At 46.9% G+C, this 13145-nt stretch overlaps 2 non-coding genes across 2 annotated transcripts; both read right to left on the bottom strand.

The window, feature by feature from the left end:
* Nucleotides 1-5063: 5063 nt before the first annotated feature.
* Nucleotides 5064-5178, bottom strand: LOC127980991 (U5 spliceosomal RNA). Its single transcript, XR_008159986.1, has one exon. It is a non-coding gene; the product is annotated as a U5 spliceosomal RNA (small nuclear RNA).
* A 1926-nt stretch (nucleotides 5179-7104) lies between these two features.
* Nucleotides 7105-7219, bottom strand: LOC127980855 (U5 spliceosomal RNA). The gene has a single exon (XR_008159857.1). It is a non-coding gene; the product is annotated as a U5 spliceosomal RNA (small nuclear RNA).
* Between the last annotated feature and the right edge of the window lie 5926 nt (nucleotides 7220-13145).

The following is a 13145-nucleotide window of genomic DNA, read 5'->3' on the forward strand; positions in this document are numbered from 1 at the left end:
TATCTGAAAAGTTGGATAAAATCTTATATGAAAAAAAAAGTCTTTTAAAGAAATCCCTTATTCCGAGGTCACCGTAGCCACCAGATCCAGTCTGTATCCGCTTCAGTCACCCGGATCCAGTCCGTATCCAGAGAAGATGGTGGATCAACACCTAGAAAGGACCTCTATGGCCCAGAAACACAGCGGAGACCGTGACAACTAGATGAGCCGCAGATACAAATCCCTTGTAAAGACCACCTGGACAAGACCACAGGAAACAGATGATTCTTCTGCACAGTCTGACATTCCTGCAGCCTGGAGCTGATCTACTGGTTTCGTCTGACAAGGGGAGAACTGTCTCCCCGACTGAGCCTGGTTTCTCACCGGGTTTTTTCTCCATCCTTTCACCGATCGAGTTTTGGTTTCTTGCCTCTGTCGCTTCTGGCAGGCGGAGCTGGGGACACTTCATGTACAGCGATATCGTTGACTTGATTGCAAATTATTGCACAGATACTATTTAAACTGAACTTAGCTGAATGATGTCATCAAAGAGTTCAATAACGAAATGCCTTTAACTGTCATTTTGCTTTTTGACGCACTGTGTTCCTAATTAATGTTGTTCAGTTGCATTGACGCAATACTTTTTGTTTAAAGCGCAATTTAAAAAAAAAAAAAAAAAAAAGAGTCCAAACAATGACCCCTGCTACGGGTAGTGTTCCAAGTGTTATGCGACTTCAGCTAATGATGGGTCCATCAGAAATTTTACGGTGCTAGGGCTGGGTCTGCGTCAGAAGAAGCCATGCATTGTTTAGTTATGTCAGTGCAGTGCCGTCAGTTGGGGGAGAAACGGCAGCATGCACGGCTCCTCGTTAGTATAGTGGACAGTATCTCCACCTGTCACGCGGAAGACCGGGGTTCGATTCCCCGACGGGGAGAGCTGGTTCTTTTCGTCTTCCGAATGATCCATCCAAAATGTTTGGTTGGAGTCGCAGGTCACAGAAGGAGTTCTGCTTCGACGTCAGCCCGAGCCAAAGGACATGCGTTGGCCGGGAATCGAACCCGGGTCAACTGCTTGGAAGGCAGCTATGCTCACCACTATACCACCAACGCAGGCGGAAGTCAGTAGCTTTATTGACGCACTGTGTTCCTAATAAATGTTGTTCAGTTGCATTGACACAATACTTTTTGTTTAAAGCGCAATTAAAAAAAAAAAAAAAAAAAAAAAGAGTCCAAACAATGACCCCTGCTACCGGTAGTGTTGCAAGTGTTATGCGACTTCAGCTAATGATGGGTCCATCCGAAATTATTCCATCCAAAAGTTTTGGGTGGAGGCACAGGTCACAGAGGGAGTTCTGCTTCGACGTCAGCCCGAGCCAAAGGACATGCGCACTGCTCTCTCCAACTGCTTGGAAGGCAGCTATGCTCACCACTATACCACCAACGCAGTCAGCAGTCAGCAACTTGCGCCGTCACTAAGAAGGCTCGAAGTGCACGAGTCGCCGATAGGGCTAGAGGAGCAGATGAGATCTTTGTTTGGACCCGTCACTAAAGAGAGCCTTCAAGAATTTGCATCCCGTCACGTACAAGAAAGCGCTGCCTTCCCATCCGGCTAAATAAACACGAAGTGGTCAAACGCAGAGAGTGCCTATAATAACCAAAAGCCCAATCAAGGCAATCTCTTTCTCATGCCTCTATCTGAAAAGTTGGATAAAATCTTATATGAAAAAAAAAGTCTTTTAAAGAAATCCCTTATTCCGAGGTCACCGTAGCCACCAGATCCAGTCTGTATCCGCTTCAGTCACCCGGATCCAGTCCGTATCCAGAGAAGATGGTGGATCAACACCTAGAAAGGACCTCTATGGCCCAGAAACACAGCGGAGACCGTGACAACTAGATGAGCCGCAGATACAAATCCCTTGTAAAGACCACCTGGACAAGACCACAGGAAACAGATGATTCTTCTGCACAGTCTGACATTCCTGCAGCCTGGAGCTGATCTACTGGTTTCGTCTGACAAGGGGAGAACTGTCTCCCCGACTGAGCCTGGTTTCTCACCGGGTTTTTTCTCCATCCTTTCACCGATCGAGTTTTGGTTTCTTGCCTCTGTCGCTTCTGGCAGGCGGAGCTGGGGACACTTCATGTACAGCGATATCGTTGACTTGATTGCAAATTATTGCACAGATACTATTTAAACTGAACTTAGCTGAATGATGTCATCAAAGAGTTCAATAACGAAATGCCTTTAACTGTCATTTTGCTTTTTGACGCACTGTGTTCCTAATTAATGTTGTTCAGTTGCATTGACGCAATACTTTTTGTTTAAAGCGCAATTTAAAAAAAAAAAAAAAAAAAAGAGTCCAAACAATGACCCCTGCTACGGGTAGTGTTCCAAGTGTTATGCGACTTCAGCTAATGATGGGTCCATCAGAAATTTTACGGTGCTAGGGCTGGGTCTGCGTCAGAAGAAGCCATGCATTGTTTAGTTATGTCAGTGCAGTGCCGTCAGTTGGGGGAGAAACGGCAGCATGCACGGCTCCTCGTTAGTATAGTGGACAGTATCTCCACCTGTCACGCGGAAGACCGGGGTTCGATTCCCCGACGGGGAGAGCTGGTTCTTTTCGTCTTCCGAATGATCCATCCAAAATGTTTGGTTGGAGTCGCAGGTCACAGAAGGAGTTCTGCTTCGACGTCAGCCCGAGCCAAAGGACATGCGTTGGCCGGGAATCGAACCCGGGTCAACTGCTTGGAAGGCAGCTATGCTCACCACTATACCACCAACGCAGGCGGAAGTCAGTAGCTTTATTGACGCACTGTGTTCCTAATAAATGTTGTTCAGTTGCATTGACACAATACTTTTTGTTTAAAGCGCAATTAAAAAAAAAAAAAAAAAAAAAAAGAGTCCAAACAATGACCCCTGCTACCGGTAGTGTTGCAAGTGTTATGCGACTTCAGCTAATGATGGGTCCATCCGAAATTATTCCATCCAAAAGTTTTGGGTGGAGGCACAGGTCACAGAGGGAGTTCTGCTTCGACGTCAGCCCGAGCCAAAGGACATGCGCACTGCTCTCTCCAACTGCTTGGAAGGCAGCTATGCTCACCACTATACCACCAACGCAGTCAGCAGTCAGCAACTTGCGCCGTCACTAAGAAGGCTCGAAGTGCACGAGTCGCCGATAGGGCTAGAGGAGCAGATGAGATCTTTGTTTGGACCCGTCACTAAAGAGAGCCTTCAAGAATTTGCATCCCGTCACGTACAAGAAAGCGCTGCCTTCCCATCCGGCTAAATAAACACGAAGTGGTCAAACGCAGAGAGTGCCTATAATAACCAAAAGCCCAATCAAGGCAATCTCTTTCTCATGCCTCTATCTGAAAAGTTGGATAAAATCTTATATGAAAAAAAAAGTCTTTTAAAGAAATCCCTTATTCCGAGGTCACCGTAGCCACCAGATCCAGTCTGTATCCGCTTCAGTCACCCGGATCCAGTCCGTATCCAGAGAAGATGGTGGATCAACACCTAGAAAGGACCTCTATGGCCCAGAAACACAGCGGAGACCGTGACAACTAGATGAGCCGCAGATACAAATCCCTTGTAAAGACCACCTGGACAAGACCACAGGAAACAGATGATTCTTCTGCACAGTCTGACATTCCTGCAGCCTGGAGCTGATCTACTGGTTTCGTCTGACAAGGGGAGAACTGTCTCCCCGACTGAGCCTGGTTTCTCACCGGGTTTTTTCTCCATCCTTTCACCGATCGAGTTTTGGTTTCTTGCCTCTGTCGCTTCTGGCAGGCGGAGCTGGGGACACTTCATGTACAGCGATATCGTTGACTTGATTGCAAATTATTGCACAGATACTATTTAAACTGAACTTAGCTGAATGATGTCATCAAAGAGTTCAATAACGAAATGCCTTTAACTGTCATTTTGCTTTTTGACGCACTGTGTTCCTAATTAATGTTGTTCAGTTGCATTGACGCAATACTTTCTGTTTAAAGCGCAATTTAAAAAAAAAAAAAAAAAAAAAAGAGTCCAAACAATGACCCCTGCTACGGGTAGTGTTCCAAGTGTTATGCGACTTCAGCAAATGATGGGTCCATCAGAAATTTTACGGTGCTAGGGCTGGGTCTGCGTCAGAAGAAGCCATGCATTGTTTAGTTATGTCAGTGCAGTGCCGTCAGTTGGGGGAGAAACGGCAGCATGCACGGCTCCTCGTTAGTATAGTGGACAGTATCTCCGCCTGTCACGCGGAAGACCGGGGTTCGATTCCCCGACGGGGAGAGCTGGTTCTTTTCGTCTTCCGAATGATCCATCCAAAATGTTTGGTTGGAGTCGCAGGTCACAGAAGGAGTTCTGCTTCGACGTCAGCCCGAGCCAAAGGACATGCGTTGGCCGGGAATCGAACCCGGGTCAACTGCTTGGAAGGCAGCTATGCTCACCACTATACCACCAACGCAGGCGGAAGTCAGTAGCTTTATTGACGCACTGTGTTCCTAATAAATGTTGTTCAGTTGCATTGACACAATACTTTTTGTTTAAAGCGCAATTAAAAAAAAAAAAAAAAAAAAAAAGAGTCCAAACAATGACCCCTGCTACCGGTAGTGTTGCAAGTGTTATGCGACTTCAGCTAATGATGGGTCCATCCGAAATTATTCCATCCAAAAGTTTTGGGTGGAGGCACAGGTCACAGAGGGAGTTCTGCTTCGACGTCAGCCCGAGCCAAAGGATATGCGTTGGCCGGGAATCGAATCCGGGTCAACTGCTTGGAAGGCAGCTATGCTCACCACTATACCACCAACGCAGTCAGCAGTCAGCAACTTGCGCCGTCACTAAGAAGGCTCGAAGTGCACGAGTCGCCGATAGGGCTAGAGGAGCAGATGAGATCTTTGTTTGGACCCGTCACTAAAGAGAGCCTTCAAGAATTTGCATCCCGTCACGTACAAGAAAGCGCTGCCTTCCCATCCGGCTAAATAAACACGAAGTGGTCAAACGCAGAGAGTGCCTATTCAGACGATGACCAGTGGCAAGCCCTCTCGCAGCATGCTGCCGGACGGTCAAACTGATTCTGCTCTTGACATTTCGATGTAGCTCTGCTGTGAGCAGAGCACCCAAAAATACAGGTCACTCGCAAAAGTTCCCCTCCACGGAAATCTTTAGTAAAAGGCGAAAGATTTATGAGACAATGAAGAGAAACTCGAGCTGTGTCTCCAAACCCTCGGGCCTGTGCGCTGCCTCTGTTAAACTACTACGCTCGCCAAGGGTCATCAAGGGTGACAATGCCTGCCCACATGTGTTTCGTCAGCACCCCCCCCCCCCCACTCCAAAAGGGAGGAGTAAAACTCAAAAAAGTCCTCTCGGTCCACCAATAACCAAAAGCCCAATCAAGGCAATCTCTTTCTCATGCCTCTATCTGAAAAGTTGGATAAAATCTTATATGAAAAAAAAAGTCTTTTAAAGAAATCCCTTATTCCGAGGTCACCGTAGCCACCAGATCCAGTCTGTATCCGCTTCAGTCACCCGGATCCAGTCCGTATCCAGAGAAGATGGTGGATCAACACCTAGAAAGGACCTCTATGGCCCAGAAACACAGCGGAGACCGTGACAACTAGATGAGCCGCAGATACAAATCCCTTGTAAAGACCACCTGGACAAGACCACAGGAAACAGATGATTCTTCTGCACAGTCTGACATTCCTGCAGCCTGGAGCTGATCTACTGGTTTCGTCTGACAAGGGGAGAACTGTCTCCCCGACTGAGCCTGGTTTCTCACCGGGTTTTTTCTCCATCCTTTCACCGATCGAGTTTTGGTTTCTTGCCTCTGTCGCTTCTGGCAGGCGGAGCTGGGGACACTTCATGTACAGCGATATCGTTGACTTGATTGCAAATTATTGCACAGATACTATTTAAACTGAACTTAGCTGAATGATGTCATCAAAGAGTTCAATAACGAAATGCCTTTAACTGTCATTTTGCTTTTTGACGCACTGTGTTCCTAATTAATGTTGTTCAGTTGCATTGACGCAATACTTTTTGTTTAAAGCGCAATTTAAAAAAAAAAAAAAAAAAAAAGAGTCCAAACAATGACCCCTCTACGGGTAGTGTTCCAAGTGTTATGCGACTTCAGCTAATGATGGGTCCATCAGAAATTTTACGGTGCTAGGGCTGGGTCTGCGTCAGAAGAAGCCATGCATTGTTTAGTTATGTCAGTGCAGTGCCGTCAGTTGGGGGAGAAACGGCAGCATGCACGGCTCCTCGTTAGTATAGTGGACAGTATCTCCGCCTGTCACGCGGAAGACCGGGGTTCGATTCCCCGACGGGGAGAGCTGGTTCTTTTCGTCTTCCGAATGATCCATCCAAAATGTTTGGTTGGAGTCGCAGGTCACAGAAGGAGTTCTGCTTCGACGTCAGCCCGAGCCAAAGGACATGCGTTGGCCGGGAATCGAACCCGGGTCAACTGCTTGGAAGGCAGCTATGCTCACCACTATACCACCAACGCAGGCGGAAGTCAGTAGCTTTATTGACGCACTGTGTTCCTAATAAATGTTGTTCAGTTGCATTGACACAATACTTTTTGTTTAAAGCGCAATTAAAAAAAAAAAAAAAAAAAAAAAAGAGTCCAAACAATGACCCCTGCTACCGGTAGTGTTGCAAGTGTTATGCGACTTCAGCTAATGATGGGTCCATCCGAAATTATTCCATCCAAAAGTTTTGGGTGGAGGCACAGGTCACAGAGGGAGTTCTGCTTCGACGTCAGCCCGAGCCAAAGGATATGCGTTGGCCGGGAATCGAATCCGGGTCAACTGCTTGGAAGGCAGCTATGCTCACCACTATACCACCAACGCAGTCAGCAGTCAGCAACTTGCGCCGTCACTAAGAAGGCTCGAAGTGCACGAGTCGCCGATAGGGCTAGAGGAGCAGATGAGATCTTTGTTTGGACCCGTCACTAAAGAGAGCCTTCAAGAATTTGCATCCCGTCACGTACAAGAAAGCGCTGCCTTCCCATCCGGCTAAATAAACACGAAGTGGTCAAACGCAGAGAGTGCCTATTCAGACGATGACCAGTGGCAAGCCCTCTCGCAGCATGCTGCCTGACGGTCAAACTGATTCTGCTCTTGACATTTCGATGTAGCTCTGCTGTGAGCAGAGCACCCAAAAATACAGGTCACTCGCAAAAGTTCCCCTCCACGGAAATCTTTAGTAAAAGGCGAAAGATTTATGCGACAATGAAGAGAAACTCGAGCTGTGTCTCCAAACCCTCGGGCCTGTGCGCTGCCTCTGTTAAACTACTACGCTCGCCAAGGGTCATCAAGGGTGACAATGCCTGCCCACATGTGTTTAGTCAGCACCCCCCCCCCCCCCACTCCAAAAGGGAGGAGTAAAACTCAAAAAAGTCCTCTCGGTCCACCAATAACCAAAAGCCCAATCAAGGCAATCTCTTTCTCATGCCTCTATCTGAAAAGTTGGATAAAATCTTATATGAAAAAAAAAGTCTTTTAAAGAAATCCCTTATTCCGAGGTCACCGTAGCCACCAGATCCAGTCTGTATCCGCTTCAGTCACCCGGATCCAGTCCGTATCCAGAGAAGATGGTGGATCAACACCTAGAAAGGACCTCTATGGCCCAGAAACACAGCGGAGACCGTGACAACTAGATGAGCCGCAGATACAAATCCCTTGTAAAGACCACCTGGACAAGACCACAGGAAACAGATGATTCTTCTGCACAGTCTGACATTCCTGCAGCCTGGAGCTGATCTACTGGTTTCGTCTGACAAGGGGAGAACTGTCTCCCCGACTGAGCCTGGTTTCTCACCGGGTTTTTTCTCCATCCTTTCACCGATCGAGTTTTGGTTTCTTCCCTCTGTCGCTTCTGGCAGGCGGAGCTGGGGACACTTCATGTACAGCGATATCGTTGACTTGATTGCAAATTATTGCACAGATACTATTTAAACTGAACTTAGCTGAATGATGTCATCAAAGAGTTCAATAACGAAATGCCTTTAACTGTCATTTTGCTTTTTGACGCACTGTGTTCCTAATTAATGTTGTTCAGTTGCATTGACGCAATACTTTTTGTTTAAAGCGCAATTTAAAAAAAAAAAAAAAAAAAAAAAGAGTCCAAACAATGACCCCTGCTACGGGTAGTGTTCCAAGTGTTATGCGACTTCAGCTAATGATGGGTCCATCAGAAATTTTACGGTGCTAGGGCTGGGTCTGCGTCAGAAGAAGCCATGCATTGTTTAGTTATGTCAGTGCAGTGCCGTCAGTTGGGGGAGAAACGGCAGCATGCACGGCTCCTCGTTAGTATAGTGGACAGTATCTCCGCCTGTCACGCGGAAGACCGGGGTTCGATTCCCCGACGGGGAGAGCTGGTTCTTTTCGTCTTCCGAATGATCCATCCAAAATGTTTGGTTGGAGTCGCAGGTCACAGAAGGAGTTCTGCTTCGACGTCAGCCCGAGCCAAAGGACATGCGTTGGCCGGGAATCGAACCCGGGTCAACTGCTTGGAAGGCAGCTATGCTCACCACTATACCACCAACGCAGGCGGAAGTCAGTAGCTTTATTGACGCACTGTGTTCCTAATAAATGTTGTTCAGTTGCATTGACACAATACTTTTTGTTTAAAGCGCAATTAAAAAAAAAAAAAAAAAAAAAAGAGTCCAAACAATGACCCCTGCTACGGGTAGTGTTGCAAGTGTTATGCGACTTCAACTAATGATGGGTCCATCCGAAATTATTCCATCCAAAATTTTGGGTGGAGGCACAGGTCACAGAGGGAGTTCTGCTTCGACGTCAGCCCGAGCCAAAGGACATGCGCACTGCTCTCTCCAACTGCTTGGAAGGCAGCTATGCTCACCACTATACCACCAACGCAGTCAGCAGTCAGCAACTTGCGCCGTCACTAAGAAGGCTCGAAGTGCACGAGTCGCCGATAGGGCTAGAGGAGCAGATGAGATCTTTGTTTGGACCCGTCACTAAAGAGAGCCTTCAAGAATTTGCATCCCGTCACGTACAAGAAAGCGCTGCCTTCCCATCCGGCTAAATAAACACGAAGTGGTCAAACGCAGAGAGTGCCTATAATAACCAAAAGCCCAATCAAGGCAATCTCTTTCTCATGCCTCTATCTGAAAAGTTGGATAAAATCTTATATGAAAAAAAAAGTCTTTTAAAGAAATCCCTTATTCCGAGGTCACCGTAGCCACCAGATCCAGTCTGTATCCGCTTCAGTCACCCGGATCCAGTCCGTATCCAGAGAAGATGGTGGATCAACACCTAGAAAGGACCTCTATGGCCCAGAAACACAGCGGAGACCGTGACAACTAGATGAGCCGCAGATACAAATCCCTTGTAAAGACCACCTGGACAAGACCACAGGAAACAGATGATTCTTCTGCACAGTCTGACATTCCTGCAGCCTGGAGCTGATCTACTGGTTTCGTCTGACAAGGGGAGAACTGTCTCCCCGACTGAGCCTGGTTTCTCACCGGGTTTTTTCTCCATCCTTTCACCGATCGAGTTTTGGTTTCTTGCCTCTGTCGCTTCTGGCAGGCGGAGCTGGGGACACTTCATGTACAGCGATATCGTTGACTTGATTGCAAATTATTGCACAGATACTATTTAAACTGAACTTAGCTGAATGATGTCATCAAAGAGTTCAATAACGAAATGCCTTTAACTGTCATTTTGCTTTTTGACGCACTGTGTTCCTAATTAATGTTGTTCAGTTGCATTGACGCAATACTTTTTGTTTAAAGCGCAATTTAAAAAAAAAAAAAAAAAAAAGAGTCCAAACAATGACCCCTGCTACGGGTAGTGTTCCAAGTGTTATGCGACTTCAGCTAATGATGGGTCCATCAGAAATTTTACGGTGCTAGGGCTGGGTCTGCGTCAGAAGAAGCCATGCATTGTTTAGTTATGTCAGTGCAGTGCCGTCAGTTGGGGGAGAAACGGCAGCATGCACGGCTCCTCGTTAGTATAGTGGACAGTATCTCCACCTGTCACGCGGAAGACCGGGGTTCGATTCCCCGACGGGGAGAGCTGGTTCTTTTCGTCTTCCGAATGATCCATCCAAAATGTTTGGTTGGAGTCGCAGGTCACAGAAGGAGTTCTGCTTCGACGTCAGCCCGAGCCAAAGGACATGCGTTGGCCGGGAATCGAACCCGGGTCAACTGCTTGGAAGGCAGCTATGCTCACCACTATACCACCAACGCAGGCGGAAGTCAGTAGCTTTATTGACGCACTGTGTTCCTAATAAATGTTGTTCAGTTGCATTGACACAATACTTTTTGTTTAAAGCGCAATTAAAAAAAAAAAAAAAAAAAAAAAGAGTCCAAACAATGACCCCTGCTACCGGTAGTGTTGCAAGTGTTATGCGACTTCAGCTAATGATGGGTCCATCCGAAATTATTCCATCCAAAAGTTTTGGGTGGAGGCACAGGTCACAGAGGGAGTTCTGCTTCGACGTCAGCCCGAGCCAAAGGACATGCGCACTGCTCTCTCCAACTGCTTGGAAGGCAGCTATGCTCACCACTATACCACCAACGCAGTCAGCAGTCAGCAACTTGCGCCGTCACTAAGAAGGCTCGAAGTGCACGAGTCGCCGATAGGGCTAGAGGAGCAGATGAGATCTTTGTTTGGACCCGTCACTAAAGAGAGCCTTCAAGAATTTGCATCCCGTCACGTACAAGAAAGCGCTGCCTTCCCATCCGGCTAAATAAACACGAAGTGGTCAAACGCAGAGAGTGCCTATAATAACCAAAAGCCCAATCAAGGCAATCTCTTTCTCATGCCTCTATCTGAAAAGTTGGATAAAATCTTATATGAAAAAAAAAGTCTTTTAAAGAAATCCCTTATTCCGAGGTCACCGTAGCCACCAGATCCAGTCTGTATCCGCTTCAGTCACCCGGATCCAGTCCGTATCCAGAGAAGATGGTGGATCAACACCTAGAAAGGACCTCTATGGCCCAGAAACACAGCGGAGACCGTGACAACTAGATGAGCCGCAGATACAAATCCCTTGTAAAGACCACCTGGACAAGACCACAGGAAACAGATGATTCTTCTGCACAGTCTGACATTCCTGCAGCCTGGAGCTGATCTACTGGTTTCGTCTGACAAGGGGAGAACTGTCTCCCCGACTGAGCCTGGTTTCTCACCGGGTTTTTTCTCCATCCTTTCACCGATCGAGTTTTGGTTTCTTGCCTCTGTCGCTTCTGGCAGGCGGAGCTGGGGACACTTCATGTACAGCGATATCGTTGACTTGATTGCAAATTATTGCACAGATACTATTTAAACTGAACTTAGCTGAATGATGTCATCAAAGAGTTCAATAACGAAATGCCTTTAACTGTCATTTTGCTTTTTGACGCACTGTGTTCCTAATTAATGTTGTTCAGTTGCATTGACGCAATACTTTTTGTTTAAAGCGCAATTTAAAAAAAAAAAAAAAAAAAAGAGTCCAAACAATGACCCCTGCTACGGGTAGTGTTCCAAGTGTTATGCGACTTCAGCTAATGATGGGTCCATCAGAAATTTTACGGTGCTAGGGCTGGGTCTGCGTCAGAAGAAGCCATGCATTGTTTAGTTATGTCAGTGCAGTGCCGTCAGTTGGGGGAGAAACGGCAGCATGCACGGCTCCTCGTTAGTATAGTGGACAGTATCTCCACCTGTCACGCGGAAGACCGGGGTTCGATTCCCCGACGGGGAGAGCTGGTTCTTTTCGTCTTCCGAATGATCCATCCAAAATGTTTGGTTGGAGTCGCAGGTCACAGAAGGAGTTCTGCTTCGACGTCAGCCCGAGCCAAAGGACATGCGTTGGCCGGGAATCGAACCCGGGTCAACTGCTTGGAAGGCAGCTATGCTCACCACTATACCACCAACGCAGGCGGAAGTCAGTAGCTTTATTGACGCACTGTGTTCCTAATAAATGTTGTTCAGTTGCATTGACACAATACTTTTTGTTTAAAGCGCAATTAAAAAAAAAAAAAAAAAAAAAAAGAGTCCAAACAATGACCCCTGCTACCGGTAGTGTTGCAAGTGTTATGCGACTTCAGCTAATGATGGGTCCATCCGAAATTATTCCATCCAAAAGTTTTGGGTGGAGGCACAGGTCACAGAGGGAGTTCTGCTTCGACGTCAGCCCGAGCCAAAGGACATGCGCACTGCTCTCTCCAACTGCTTGGAAGGCAGCTATGCTCACCACTATACCACCAACGCAGTCAGCAGTCAGCAACTTGCGCCGTCACTAAGAAGGCTCGAAGTGCACGAGTCGCCGATAGGGCTAGAGGAGCAGATGAGATCTTTGTTTGGACCCGTCACTAAAGAGAGCCTTCAAGAATTTGCATCCCGTCACGTACAAGAAAGCGCTGCCTTCCCATCCGGCTAAATAAACACGAAGTGGTCAAACGCAGAGAGTGCCTATAATAACCAAAAGCCCAATCAAGGCAATCTCTTTCTCATGCCTCTATCTGAAAAGTTGGATAAAATCTTATATGAAAAAAAAAGTCTTTTAAAGAAATCCCTTATTCCGAGGTCACCGTAGCCACCAGATCCAGTCTGTATCCGCTTCAGTCACCCGGATCCAGTCCGTATCCAGAGAAGATGGTGGATCAACACCTAGAAAGGACCTCTATGGCCCAGAAACACAGCGGAGACCGTGACAACTAGATGAGCCGCAGATACAAATCCCTTGTAAAGACCACCTGGACAAGACCACAGGAAACAGATGATTCTTCTGCACAGTCTGACATTCCTGCAGCCTGGAGCTGATCTACTGGTTTCGTCTGACAAGGGGAGAACTGTCTCCCCGACTGAGCCTGGTTTCTCACCGGGTTTTTTCTCCATCCTTTCACCGATCGAGTTTTGGTTTCTTGCCTCTGTCGCTTCTGGCAGGCGGAGCTGGGGACACTTCATGTACAGCGATATCGTTGACTTGATTGCAAATTATTGCACAGATACTATTTAAACTGAACTTAGCTGAATGATGTCATCAAAGAGTTCAATAACGAAATGCCTTTAACTGTCATTTTGCTTTTTGACGCACTGTGTTCCTAATTAATGTTGTTCAGTTGCATTGACGCAATACTTTTTGTTTAAAGCGCAATTTAAAAAAAAAAAAAAAAAAAAAGAGTCCAAACAATGACCCCTCTACGGGTAGTGTTCCAAGTGTT

The sequence above is a fragment of the Carassius gibelio genome, chromosome B19 (assembly GCF_023724105.1).
Source record: "Carassius gibelio isolate Cgi1373 ecotype wild population from Czech Republic chromosome B19, carGib1.2-hapl.c, whole genome shotgun sequence".
In the NCBI taxonomy this organism is placed as follows: Eukaryota; Metazoa; Chordata; class Actinopteri; order Cypriniformes; family Cyprinidae; genus Carassius; species Carassius gibelio.